The sequence below is a fragment of the Natrix helvetica genome (genome assembly GCF_964273705.1).
Source record: "Natrix helvetica genome assembly, chromosome: 2".
Lineage (NCBI taxonomy): Eukaryota > Metazoa > Chordata > Lepidosauria > Squamata > Natricidae > Natrix > Natrix helvetica.
In genome coordinates this window covers 61057691-61072416 of record NC_138552.1, presented here as the reverse complement: position 1 = coordinate 61072416, position 14726 = coordinate 61057691, and the positions used below count along the sequence as shown (strand labels likewise).

General features: G+C 40.9%; 1 protein-coding gene and 1 long non-coding RNA gene across 3 annotated transcripts in view; one reads left to right on the top strand and one right to left on the bottom strand.

Annotated features, from left to right (window-relative positions):
* The window catches only part of CDC42SE2 (CDC42 small effector 2), a 66869-nt gene extending 58164 nt beyond the window's left edge, over positions 1-8705 (bottom strand). The window contains exon 1 of one of the 2 annotated variants that reach the window (XM_081943268.1): positions 8564-8705. The gene's annotated coding sequence lies outside the window, so the exon portion shown is untranslated. Of the gene's footprint in view, positions 1-4848; positions 4870-8563 lie in introns of those variants that run through there. The other variant, XM_081943269.1, reaches the window with a different exon arrangement.
* Positions 8706-12839: 4134 nt separating this feature from the next.
* The window catches only part of LOC309387092, a 28058-nt gene continuing 26171 nt past the window's right edge, over positions 12840-14726 (top strand). The window contains exon 1 of the long non-coding RNA XR_014174542.1: positions 12840-13464. This is a non-coding gene — a long non-coding RNA (uncharacterized lncRNA). The remainder of the gene's footprint in view (positions 13465-14726) is intronic.

The window sequence follows — 14726 nt, the reverse complement described above, 5'->3', positions numbered from 1 at the left end:
AGTCAATGGGGAAGGCCAATTCACTTAACAAACGTGGCAAGAAAAATTGTAAAATGGGGCAAAACTCACTTAACAAATTTCTCACTTAGCAACATAAATGTTTGGGCTCAATTGTGGTCGTATGTCAAAGACTACCCGTACATGAATTCATCAGCACTCGTTTTTTATTTTAACGAAAACTGAAACCTAGAAGACCCCACTTCTTTCTCAATCAGAGCATACTTTGACCTATAAATACAAATGGATCACACTCAGCCTTTCAAACTCCTTCCACTCCTGCGATTATAAGGTAATGCACCAACAAATGCTGTTTCATCATGTTGGAAGCACAGTAGATTATCAAGAACTTACACAGCAGCAACTGCCTTAAAAAAGATAATTACCCTGCCATGCCTTGAAGACAAAAGGAGTCTCCTTCTAGGTGCACCCTAGTTACAGTTCCATTTGAACATATCAGCCATTTGTAAATGACATCAAATATCCAAGTAAAAATCCCAGCTAACTCTTAGGGAAAAATTAAGCAAGTTCTACCTGTGTAAATACTTGGATGAGTCACCACTGGAAAATCTAAGAGCAGTAATTTTGAAAGCTGGGGAGGAAAAAACCCGATAAGATGCCAATGAAAAACATGGGCACCAGGAATAAGGCTCAGTTTGAAGACTTTATATTGGCAAAAGTAGAGACTAGTTGCAGGTGCCTTCTACTGCTAATCATCCTACAACTCTACAAACAAAAGTAACACGTCCATTCATTTTTCACAGAGGCTATATCAGAACCAAAAGCCATCTGAGGAAGAGAAGCAGCAGACAATGAAATGTTATTATCTTGCTTACTGCAGGTGTTTTGTTTGGCTCAGGATCTTTGTCTCTTCACAATCAACTACTGTGTGATGAAAAAGAAGCACTGTCTGCTCCTGGGGATGACAGTATCTCCAAAGTCTTCCTGTACAACGACATTTCCATCATACCTTTCCAGTAAAGACCATGAAGTATTAAGGACGAGTTTCTTTTTTATTCTTCTTGCTTCGGTAGTCCTTGATTTACAACAATTCACTTAGTGACCATTCAAAGTTATCACGGCATTGAAAAAGTAACTTGTGACCATTTTTCACACTTACGACCATTGCAGCATCCCCATATGATCAGCATTCGGATGCTTGGCAACTGGTTCATATTTATGATGGTTGAAGTGTCCCTGGGGTTATGTGAACAGCTTTTGCGACCTTCCGACAAAGTCACTGGGAAACCAGCATGAATGTACCTTTGTAATAATCCTGAAAACTGACTGACATAGTAGATCAAACCAGAAAGTAATTTGCTTTATTGTCACATGATTAGTTGAAACAAATTCAGAATAAGTACTATTTCATGGAAAGAAAACACAAAGTAAAAAAGATCAGCTGCCAAAAATAATTACTGAGAATACTTATACAGAAGTGAAACATTATTTCTTCTCAACTTCATACCTCATTTCTAATCATAAATTCTTTTATTAAAAAGCAGGCCATAACTACTTGAAACGCTATTACAGATCTTGTTTAAAATTCTAATATAAATAAATGAAGATGCCATATTACTGATCTAGTTTCCAAATGATTGGGAATGCATTTTAATAACAAATCAAGAAGGAAATAATGAAAAGGAGGACAGTGCAAAACTCACATCTTTAAAAATGATGTAAAGAATACAGTAATTGGTAATCTCTATCACAACCAGACTTTCATGTACAAGACAGAGATTAATTGACTGATCTTCACAATCCATTTTCCATTACAGAATTTCTAGACCTAACAGGGCATTTATTTTTAAAAATGTTAAGTAGCTATAATACATACACTGTGTTCACAGCCCTGTTATCAAATAATTTAACTATAAAACTAGCAGCTAAAAGGCATAACAATTTGCAAACACACATACACACAGACAAATAATTTTGAATCTACTTCCTGTTTTTCTATTGATTGTTTAGTCCACTTTTCTCTCTCTCTACTGAGGTCAAAGAGCTTCTTCTCCTGATACCAGGTAAAAATATCACGGCAAAACGCTGAAAATTCTGTTTTGCTGCCTTTATGTCATGACAAGACACCAACTTTGCCTATGTATGTCCTAATGAAGCAGTTATGAGCTTCCTTTTCAGAATTTCATATCCAGCCACAGTTTTGATAAATATCATTGCACTTTAGGGTTACAGGGTTTCAGACTGAAAATGAAAATCTGGAAATCCCAGGATTTTTTCATTAGTTACAGTAGTACATGTGGAAAATATAATATAGGAATCAACAATTGTTTTTTAAGATCCAGACAGTAATTTTGAATTCATACCTCGCAAGAGAAAATAGTTGGGAGGGAGAAGCAAATGAATAATTCTGATCCTTATACTGCTTGTAGTCCTTGTAAAACACAACTACACACGGCAGAATTTACTTCTGAATAAAACTGAAAGATTTGTAATGATATTTTAAAAATATAAAATGTTTTGCATGTATCTATGGGTGTATGTGTATCTGTATATGCATATGCACACCACTTTAAAACATAGAAATTAATATTTCTCCATAGTGGTGGAGGTAGCATCCAGGCTAGGTTGACCTTCATCCACTCATTGCGAGGACCGAGCCTGACAGTTAATTGAAACCACGCCCCTGTCACTAGGCAAAGCCCAGTTCCAACTCAGTCCCTCAATGAGGATGGATGCATCATCGCCTTGTTCCTAGGCTGAGAGGAATAGTTGTGGTATTGCCTTTGTGAGTACGGAGATCGTCTTGATTTGACTTGGTCTTTGAGCCCTTTCAGGGCATGATGGCATTATCAGGCGAAGGCGGTTTAAAGTGCTCTTTTGTGGCTTGAAAAAGCGAGAGTGGCTTGAATTGCTATATTGCCTGCGAGGTTCGCGTCTTTCAAGCCCGCCGCCACCGCACGCCCCTGCCTTCGCCACCGGTCCTTCTCCACTTGTGCTCCGGACCTATCAGCTTCCCTTGTGAGTTCTGGACATTCTATCATGCCGGGAAATGCTCTGCCACTCCTGCTTGCAGTAGAGTGGCGAACCACGGTAGCTTTGATTGATTGGTAGTCACTTGAGCATCTTTCAGCTACCGCGGAATGACCTGACCCTTCAAAAGCGGGAAATTCAGCTTGTAGAGCACAGTTAAGAGAAACAACTTGCTTCAGTGACCATGACCGTTGGAAAAAAGGCACAAAGCGCCATTTTTGTATTTGCGCGCCCTTTTCTGCTGTCAAAATGGGAGCCACCATATCCTCTGAAGCAACGGACTTTAGCAGGGAGACTACGGCCGAGGCTAGCATTGCCCAGGTGGTGGTGGAACAAGTGGGAGCTCCCCCCCCCACTGCCTCCTCTGGCACTACCAGGGGCGCAAGAAGCCATTAAAGACCTCAGCAAAAGCCGGCAAGTCTAAGAAATTCTCTAAACCTGCTTCTCGTTATGAGAAGCAGAAGGAGGCGGTGTTAGAACGCATTTACAGGAAAGCTGCTTCCAAGAAAGCTGCTTCCGATCCTCAGTGGTTCCAGTTGACCGCCTGGCGCTTGAGCAGAGCATCCTGAGGGGGGACAATTTCTCCTCCAGGGTCATCCAGATGAAACAGGCCACGCAAGGCCCATCCACTGAACGAATCTATGATTCCACTTGGCAGTCCTTCTGTTCCTGGTGTGATGGTAAGACCTTGGACCCTATTAGGGCCACCAACCCGCACATCATGTAATTTCTACAGGACGGTTTAGATAAGGGTTTAGCCATTAACACCATCTGGCGTCAATCATCCGTTTTGACCTGTGTGAGTTCCCCTTCACTGTCCCAACAACCCACCGTATGTCATTTCTTTAAGGGGGCTTCCAGCCTTAAACTGCCAGCGGTGCACAGATATCCTTCATAGGATTTACCCAGGGTCCTGGATGCTCTTACTTCAGCCCCATTTGAACTCCTTCGAGAAACTTCCCTTAGGTTCTTGACTCTGAAGATATCCTTTCTGGTGGCCATTACCTCCGTCAGGAGGATCTCTGAACTACAAGTGCTCTCAATCAGAGAAGACCTGTATTTTCCATCCGGACCGGATGGTGCTATGGCTGGATCTCTTCATCATTCCCAAGGTGTGCTCCTGTTTTCACCGAGCACAGGAACTTGTGTTACCCAATTTCTGTCCCCATCCTGCTCACCCTTTGGAACACAAGTGGCACACCTTGCACATGAGGAGGGCTCTAAAGATCTATTTGAAAAGAACTCGGCCCTTTCGATCCTCAGAGTCACTTTTTGTATCTTTCCAACCGTCATCTCTGGACAGAAAGGTCTCGTCCGCCACCATAGGCAGGTGGTTGCGGGCCTGTATAGCTACACCATACCAATCCCACTCTGTTCCAATTCCAAGCGGATTGACTGCACATTCTACAAGGAGTGCTGCTGCTTTGGCGGCCTGTGCGGCCCAGGCTTCCTTGGCGGAGATTTGCAGGGTAGCGACATGGACTACCCCATCCCCCTTCATCAAAAATTGTAAGTTGGACATTTTTGCATCTGCGGATGCAGCTTTTGGCCAGCGGGTGCTTCAGTCGGTTCACAGGACTGGCACTCGGCAGAACCAGTCATAAGCCTACCCGAGGGACGGATACTGCTTTGGTACGTCCCAGCCTAGATGCTACCTCCACCACTATGGAGAAAGGGCGTTGGTCCTTACCTGAGATGCCTCTTCTCATAGGGTGGAGGTAGCATCCAGCCCCACCCAGGGCAGGACTGGTTCCTTCGTTTAACTTTTCCTTGTTATAGTTTTTTATCTCGTTGCGGTTGGTTATTATGTACCTTTCTTTTGCGCCTGACTGTTGTTTTAGAATTCACTATAGTACTTACCTGCATCAAATGATTGACATTTGGTGGACTGTATCAGACGATTGACATTTGACGGACTGGATCTCGGGAAGCGATGATGCGTCAAGTCTGACTTCCTTCGTCGGAACAGGGCTTTGCCTAGTGACGGGGGCGTGGTTTCAATTAACTGTCAGGCTCAGTCCTTGCAATGAGTGGATGAAGGTCAATCCAGCCTGGATGCTACCTCCACCCTATGAGAAGAGGGGTCTCAGGTAAGGACCAATGCCCTGCTTAAACAGGTGTGTATATTGTATGAACCCAGTCTTGTAATGATTTATTGAAATGTTTTTTAAAGAATAAAACATTTCTATTAAACTGACTATTAATTGAACAATTCAAATGCAAGTATTTCACAACTTGAGATTTATAACACTTCAACTTTGCATGTTCTAGCAAAGAGGAAGTGGCGATGTAAGCTTTTTTTAAAGGCAGACATAGACTAAAGGGGGAAAAAGTAGAAGAAATACTGCAAGTTCTGAAAAATATCAACTCTATTAATAATGTTCAAACCTAGTAAATCATGGAAATGAAACTGAAGCTAGCAAAAATGTCTTAGTTTACAATTACAAAAAAGTAAACAAAACATAAACGTTTATAGAGGCATTTATAAAGAAATGGCCATTAACATATCAATTGCTATTTCTTAGATGAGAACTATATTAGTAAATCAAATCTGTGATTAAATTCTAGTTTGGTTATTAATATATAGTACCATTATGGTACTTTGCAGAGAAACAATGGTCCAAAGTCAGTTAAAATAAAAAAAATCTGCTTAGAAGAGAGGAAGTAAAAACAGAAATGACTTTTAGTGTGTAGTAGCTGGCATAAGTAAAAACTTTATGGTGGTAATACTAGACGTAGGCAGTTCAGTTAGAGATTAAATATTATTGAGATGGATGGTTTCAATGGAACAGATCAGAATAAAGGTGAGAGGTGAAAATGTAGGGGTAAGTACATCATGTCATTTAAGTTGAAATTAAACCAAGATTAAGGTTAAGTTTAAACTGAGCTACCTGGAGGACTATGCTAACAAAGCTACCAAGCTGGGAATAAATGTTCTACTCATGTGGGATCTTGTGCTCGCCTTAGAGATAAATCAGAACATGCCATCCCTGAAAAATAGCATGAGTTACTTTTACATTGTCATCAATAGACACCTCAAGGAATTTTATGCCTAACATAGGGCCAAAAGGTAAAACGAGAGCACAATGAGAAATGAATCAACAATAGAAAAAGCTGAGGATGTCCCTACCTCCATTTATCAACAAATGTATAATGCATTATTAACATTTAAAGGCAACTTTGTTGGAGTGCAATTAACAGAGAAGGCTTTTATATCTCCAATGTTCTTCCTCAGGACTTAGGCCATATTAAGAATTTATCTAGCATCCTCTAGCATTCTATCTCTCCTGGAAAAATATTAATTTGAAGAATCATCATTTATTCTTATTACAGAAAGATTAGGTCCTGTTACCATGTAAAAACAGCAAAGTCACAAGCTCAACTCATGCTAATTGTACAGAAATATCCTTTTTTTTGGTGAAGGGAGCAGTATGAAAATGGCACTGCCTTCTTCCATTGTGTTTTATTCCAACATAAAACTAGAGTAATCCACCCAAAATCCATATCAAAGAATCATTTTTCTTGCCTGACTGTACACAGTATGCATATTTCATATATAAATGCAATATATTTCTCATTCAATTTCTAAGCAAACACTGGGGAACAAAATATCCCAATCAATATAATGGACAGAAAAAATAAGCATGCACCATGCTGTGATATAGTCAACATTTCTTCCTAACTAAGTGCTCATAACTATTTAATCAATATATCATCAGTACTCAATGAATCCTGAAATCAATCATCCACATTTTTCCATAATTAAAAAATCCCTTCATTAAAATATGCATTCCCCATTTAGAAATAATTTTGAGTTTAAAATACCACAGCTGCTATTTGCTTTAACTAGAGCAATGAGTGCATCTTATTTAATTATCTTTAATACAAATAAATTTATTTATTTATTGGATTTATAATCCAGTTTACTTCAGAAACTCAATGCAATTCTTCCAATTTTTCCATACAACCACCCTTGGAAAGTAGGTTGAACTGAGAAAGAGAAACTAGCCCAGAGTCACTCAGCATGCTTCAATGGCCAAGGGCGGACTTTCAGCAGTCGCTCTATCATGACATAAATATGCTTATTTTTAAATGAGGACACTGATTTCAAACCATTTAAATCTCAAAACCTTCTAGCAAAGGGGCCACTGTCAAATTAAAATCGACTATATCACAATGAAATCAACAGTATTAGGCAAAGCCATTCATAGAAAGGCAGCATATTGTAAAACTAAAGTTTATTAGTTTTAATAAATTTTAACACTGATAAAGGTACTTAAGTACTAGACTATTACAAATAAGGATGGCTGAAGAGATGAAACTTGACCAGAAAGACAATTATATTTGAACATAAAAAAACATATTGCACATTATGGCCTAATTCAGTATTGAATTTTATGCAGAGGTTTGTAAAAAAAAATATTAGGAAATTTAAAGTATTATGCCCAAAGCAACATTTCTCTGTTCTTCTGATAAGACTCTGAAAGAGGGGAGAAATATGATTTCGTACATGCATAGAAGCCCTGGTTGCTTATCTGCTGCTAGCAGTGCGGCATTACAGAGCAGGTACCGCACCCTCTCTTATAACAGAAAAAAAAGTAAAGCTACCATTGGTCCTTGAGGCCAAAAATTACTACTGTAGTGCTGAACAACCTGTTAAAAGCACCATCTAGCTCGCTTTTTCCTCTGTGCTAATACACTCAGGCAAAAGAAGCAATTTTTAAAATATCCTCCTAAAAGTATCAAGAAGGGTGGATGTACCTTCCCACCAAATATAAACATCACAGTATCCAAAGATTCTCACTTTCTTCCAATTTACCAGACTGAAATTCCTATTAAGGGCATTGATGCCATTACACACTACATACATACATACATACATACATACATGGAAAAAGTATCGATGCCATTACACACTGTGTGTGTGTGTGTGTGTGTGTGTGTGTGTGTGTAAGAAGTATATGCCCTGTGTTCTCACTTGCTTTAAATCCATAAGAAAATGTCAAAATATTAATTTAGTTCCTGTACCGATGATATAACACATTCTATGTAGGAGAGCCACAAGAAAAGCTCTCAGTCCTTGAAGTCATCATTAGAAAACCATCCAGGCCACTGCTCATCTTTAGCTAAATGTCCAAAGGTTTACATTTTAACCACCTATTCGTAGGCTTTGCTTTCTGCAAAAATGGCAGAGAGGGAAATATTTCCTCTTCTTTGCCACTGCGAGACACCCCACCCCCCTCCTCTGGCTTCCATCCCTATGGCTGGCCGGTTGAGCAGCAGTGCATCCCCCCACCCCCATCAACCAAACCCTTTTTTATTAGTATTATTTCTAGCGTTTTCCCTGCGGTGGTTGGTTCGATGCTTTTTCAAGACTTCATGCCAGGCTACCGTATTTCTCATTCAGCGCCGCTCGTTTCCTTTGAAAAGGAGAGCAGCGCCCCGGGGCAAAAAGAAAAAAAAACACCCCGCATTTATTAAATCAATGGAAACACACGGGAAAACATAAATCGGCCCCAGCGTGGATCCTAGACGCGTGAGTTACACACACACGAACACTGGTGCAGTTACATACAGACATGCGGAAGGCCTTCGCACTTTATCGTGAGGCGATCGGCCAGGGCTGGTTTTCTTCCTCCTCCGAACAACACTTTCTGTTTTCACGTGCCGAGCCTCAAAACCACGCCGCCGCCGCCACCCCCTTCGGTAACCACCCGGCGCTGTCCCCGATCGCCTTTAGCTGGAAGGACCGCGAGTGCGCCCGTCCATCGGTGGCTTCTTACGGCTGCAAAAGGTGAGGCGGGAGGCTCGAGCACGAGATGTCGGGGAGAGAAGAACGCGTTTACCTGGCCTCACCGCCGCCCACCCCCCGGGAGCAGTGAAGCCCGAGCCGCAGAGAAAGCTAAGCTTCCAGCCCGCTCTCCGCCTGCCACTCACCTCGCTCTCGCCCTCTTTTGTTTCGCTTCTGCTTTCGGCACCGGCGGCGCCGCCTGGGCAGTTTCTCGCCTTCTGCAGCTCGGAAAGAGCGAGTCCTCCTCCTGATCGGTGGACGGCGAAGAGGCGGCTGCTACGAGGAGTCTCTACGCGGGGCTTGGAAGGCAGGCGCGGGGAGTAAGGGGAGGCGACTCCACGGCCGTACCGCCCTCCGCTTCTTCCTGTCGCTTGGCGGTGCAGCGCCGTTTCCCGCTCCGCTGCTCTTCAACCGGTTCGGCTCGGGCTGCTCGAGCGAAGCCGGCGAATCCCGGACAAAGAACGGCGAACGGATGGATGCACTGGCGGTGGCTGGCTTGCTTTCCTTGGAGCGCCCAGGCCGGGCAGGAGGACGGAGAAACCTCCTTAGTCCGACCGGTGCCACAGAGCGAGTGGCCCGGGATGCGGTAGGAGAGGGCGGCTTCAGAGTTGTGCAAATAAAGGGTTAACTTTAGCTTTCCTTATGAGGAAGGCGGGGCAAAAAGCGAAGAGACGAAGCAAAGTGGTTGCGAGGAGAAAGCCAGTTAACAAACGGACACACACACACACACACACACACATCTCTCTCTCTTTCTCTCCCCCCCCCCCCCATATTTCAGACGAGGTGGGAATTTAACAGATTAACAGAGATGGAAGCTACCTTATAGGTCATCTAGTCCAACCCCCCCCCCGCCCCGAAGCAGGAGACCCTACACCATTTCTGACAAATGGCAGTCCAATCTACAGCTTGCTTGACAAGCCAAGCCAGTAAGCAAGATGTGAATGATTGAAAAGAAACATTCGTATATATGTTAATACAAAGGTGGTTTGGGTGCTTAAAGAGAAACTAGGTATAACTGTATCCGTCAATACAACGTTAAAAAGTTTTAATCTTTTTAAACGACTGATCCTTTCGGCAAAAGAGAGCTTGACCGTCATAAACCCATTTTTCCACGCTTCGTCTGCTAGGTTTCAGTGCAAGAGATTCGGTCGGAGTGATAATTTCAATGCAAGAACCTAAAATCATCGCGTTCATTTGACGGCAGTGAAGTTGTAAAGACTTCCTTCCACCCGCTTCCCAGAAACGCGGGCGACACTTGAGACGAAATGAAGCCGGTTTTGTTACAGTTGCTGTATTACAAAGCAAGAAGAAAATGTTTGGCGCGAACGATCAACCGTAGACATCTCAGGAGACGTAGGCACGCGGGGAAAATCAACCAGAGTGCTGTTAAATGACAGCGAGCTTAGAGGAAGTTAGATGACGTCTGCCTGACAAATTTCAATGTGTTTATGGTTGTCATAGCTTTCCCTCTGCCAAAAGAATTCTGGGAATTGTAGTTTGAAGAGGGAATCCTGGCAAGGAATGCTAATCAAAGCTTACAAAGGCAGACCTTGTAAAGGTCAGTTTTGCTCTGGAAAGTAGCAACTCTTTAATTATGATTAAATATATAGTTTTCCAATGGTGCAAATCAAACATTGTTGGTCCCTTCTCTGAAACTGCTACAAAGCACCTGACTGATAATTTCAAGCATTGTCAATTAGTCTAATCCTATTCTACCTAAGTGATTGGGGGGGGGGCGCTTCAGGTAGATCCCAGTGCTTATAAAAGTATAAACGATAACAGTATATTGAGTGTAGTCTGAGAATGTGCAACTATCCTCAGACTCTAATGTCTTCTCTATTTTTAGGCTGGCTCTTTTTTACTTCCCCTTCCTGAGCTTTCTTCCTAGTACATAGTCAACCCACCCTGGATCTCTGTAGAAGAGTTTGAGGAGGAGGCAAATTATGTAGCATGCATGATCTCATGCAAATAGCAATAAATACGTATTTATAATACTGAATGTGTACTCTGACCTCACAACAATTAGTGAAGCAGGTTTTGTAACTAGAACTGAGGGATTATTTATTTACAGAAAATATGAGACTGGAATAGGTAAAGCCTAACGCTAGCTACCGTAATTACATCTTGCCAGGGGAATCAGCAGTAGTTTCAATGTGTGTGTATGCTTGGAAGAAAAAGTGACAGCTGAGCAATCTCTTAGACAAGGAGTGGATGGATTGCTAGAAGATAGGACAGTAGAACATAGAATCACAGCACTGGAAGGAACCTCGGTCTTCTAGTCTGACCCTGTGCTTAAGGCAGGAGACCATATTCCATCCCGGTCAAATGGTTGCTCAGTTTATTTTTGAAAACCTCCAGTGATGGAGCACCCACAATTATGACAGCATGTTATTAAATTAATTGTTCCAACTCTCAGGAAATTTCTCCATACGTCTAGGTTACATCTCTCATTAACAAGCTTTCACATTACTTCTTGTCTTGTTCCCTGATGCTTTGGAGAATAAGACAATCCCCTTTTCTCTGTGACAGTTCCTCAAGTACTGAAAGACAGTTATGTCCCATCCCCCCAATCCTTCTCTTCAATAGGCTAGGTATAGCTCCCTCAATCGTTCATCATACAATATAGCCTCCAGACCCCTTATCTTTGTTGTTCTTCACTACACACTTTTTAGAGTCTCAGCATTTCTTGTATCAGTGACCAGAACTGCACATAATGCTCCAAGTGTGGACTCATTATGCTGTATAAAGTGGTATTACCACTTTTGTGTTCTTGATGTTATCCCCCTGTTGATTGGGCTGGCCTTTTTGTCAACTGTAGCACAGTGCTGACTCATATTTAAGTGGTGGTCTAACATGATACTTAGATCTCTAGTTATTACTATTGAGCCAGGTATCTCCTATTCCGGGGGTGTTAAACTCACATTGTCACAGCATCATCATGTGACATAGCACAACTTTTTTTCCTCTTCGCTAAACTGGGCATGGGCATGGCCAGCAAGTGACACATCCAGCCTGCGTGTATGACACCACTGACCTTTTCTGTACCTATGTATCCTTCACTCTAGAGTTGTGCCATTGGATCCAGATCTTCATGAATGTCTGCAGACACTGTTGCAAAACTATTCCTGTTGCAAACCTTTATACAAATCAATCAGACAAATTTCTCTTTTCATACACAAATGAGTGCAAATTCCTCTTGAGCAACTGAACTCTACTGCCAGTATGAAGCAATCATGATGAGAGCAAGTTCCAAAGGCTACAGAAAGGATGTTTTTGTGGGCATGGAACTGCACAATTTGATTATAAATAATAGTTTACAGCCTAGAATGTTGTATTCTAGCTAATCGATATGTATGCAAAAAAATATTGAGATACAATGGTCAGAATGAAGTTATTTCTTTCATATACCTAAACATGACCACTCTTTTCCAAGAGAAAATAAGGCAGAATTTTGAAGTGGGCCTCATAGAAGGCAATGTTTATATTAAAAGAGAATAAAATAGCTTATATATACACATTATGGACCAAAATGAGGGAATGATAAGTTTTGTTTTCCTTACCCTATTTCACTAAAATATTTCCACATATAATACCAAAGCTGGTTTACATATCAAGGAAATCCATAATTACTGTGTTCGCACGTTTAATCCTAGCCCCAGTAATTTGCACATAACATACCATGCCCAAATATATGTAATGTGAAAGGCCTATTATTTCATACATGTTAAGACATGTGGTTTCACACACTATCTCATTTTAGCAGGCCTAAAATGTAAATTTAATCAACATATTTGATTCTGATATTATTTTTGTGAATTAATTGTCCAGTTTGCTTCTCCATGCATTGTTTGAATTCTATGGTTTGTTGAGTTTATTGTTCAGGGTACTGTATTGTGCAAATGCAGTCAGCTGTATTAATTCAGTAAATCAGAGCATTTTCGGAAAATGTGGCTTCTGAAGTTTGCAAACTATAACTCAGTACAACTCTTGGTGTACTGAATGAAAAAGAACTGTGGTTTATTCAACAATTAAGCAAACCATGGCTTACCACAAAGCACCAACCCTCCCAAATGGTAAGTCTTTTAAAATTACAACCCCCATAACTCCAAATACCTATGTTTTCAGTGTCAATTTGACACTCTTTAGGAGGAAAATAAAAATTGCCGAATCGTCACATGTGACAAATATAACATTTGTGGACAAACACTTTCTTTCAAACACACATGAAGCATTTTTGATCTAAACTCGTTTGAACAAATACGCGCAGAGCACACACATTTAAAATAGGCGGGTTCATGTTTCGGTCGCCAATCTGAATTCTCCACGTCCGCCTGCAGTGTAATTCACTTGAAGTTCCTATATGGCCGAATGCCTTCGGCTACGCTTCCTACCCGGCTCGCTGAAATTTCAATCCGCTTCAATGATTTCGAGTGTGCACTGCTGCGCCGAGGACAATGAAGCGCCGCTTAGCGCCCATATGGAGACAATACCGGCGGTAGCGGTCCGGTCTTGACCTTTTAATACGACCCATAGGGGCTTTTACACCTCATAGCGGATTGGGGCAAATATCTACTCCTAGGTCCGTCCGCCCGTCCGTCGCGCGAATAAAACCTCAAGCTTTTGTTCCTAAGATGAAATCAAACGACAGAATAGAGATAAGTGTTAGAAGCAGGAGAAATAGCCAGGTACTTTATATTTCTAAAATAAATTTTAAATTGTTAAATTGCTAAAAACAAACCGCTGAATGAATAGTTTCTTTAACAATTAGGTTAGGGCTCAAAAAGTCAAGATGGTGACTGCAAAATGAAAACACATTAAAAACGGGAGGGGCTTTGATCTGAGGAGGAAGGTGATTTACCATAAAACACTCAATTGTCAGAATGCAATATAAAGTCATACATTCAGCATTACCTAATATCTCAACGTTCATTTTGTGCCCTTTTTTCTGCACAGATGGGACACTTGTTTTTCTGGGACCCCCCAGGCATTCTTGCAAATTAAAATGAATGCTTTGCGAGGTGCTATCTTTTAATTTAATGTTTTATTAAAAATCTAATATAAAAATCATCAAGTAGGATATGGAGCTTTACAAATGCCAAGTATATTAGTACCCATAGGTGCTATGCTTGGAAGCTACACTAATTATATAAAATATTTTGTTTATTTTTTAATTTTTATCCTGCCTTTATTATTTTATAGTTAAATTAAGGTGGCATAAATACTCCTACGTCTCTTATTTTTTCCACAACAACCCTGTGAAGTTGGTTGGACAGAGAGAGAGTAGCCCAAGGTCAATTTTCGTGCCTAAAGCAGGATTAAAACTCATCGTTTTCTGATTTCTAGGGCAGCCAGCACCTTAACCACTAGACTTCTAGAAAAAAAGTTATGGTTTTCTATGACAGACCTACTAATATTTTGTACAATTTCATGAATGAACACTTTCCTTTTAACATTTCTTCTTTTGTCTAGTTAGGTAAAACGGTCACAATGTAAGAAAACCATGTTAGTCTATGATGGCAAAAAGCAGAAATCTGGTGGTATCTTTTTTGAATAACTTTTATTAAAAGGTATCAGCATTTGTGAGCTGCAGATTATGCCTTTTAATAAAAATTGAAATAGTCAATCCTATACATGGACCATGTTTTCTCTGATGCACTGTGCTGGGGCTTCACAATACCCATATCTGATATTCTTAGAAGAATAACAAAAAAACCACAACTGATCAAGTGTAAGGAGATAAATGCCCAATCTTTTCAAGTGTTCCCTAATATATATATTTAAATGTCTTAGGAAAACGATCATACCCTTGACAGTTTCTCAACTGTGAAGTAGCCAGCAGCAGTTCCTCAGGTTTGCCTAAACTAGTGTATTAAATTAATTTGAAACAGAAACTTAACATCAAGAACTAGTCCTTTAGTTGGTTTTCCCTCTTCCATCAGAAAATTTT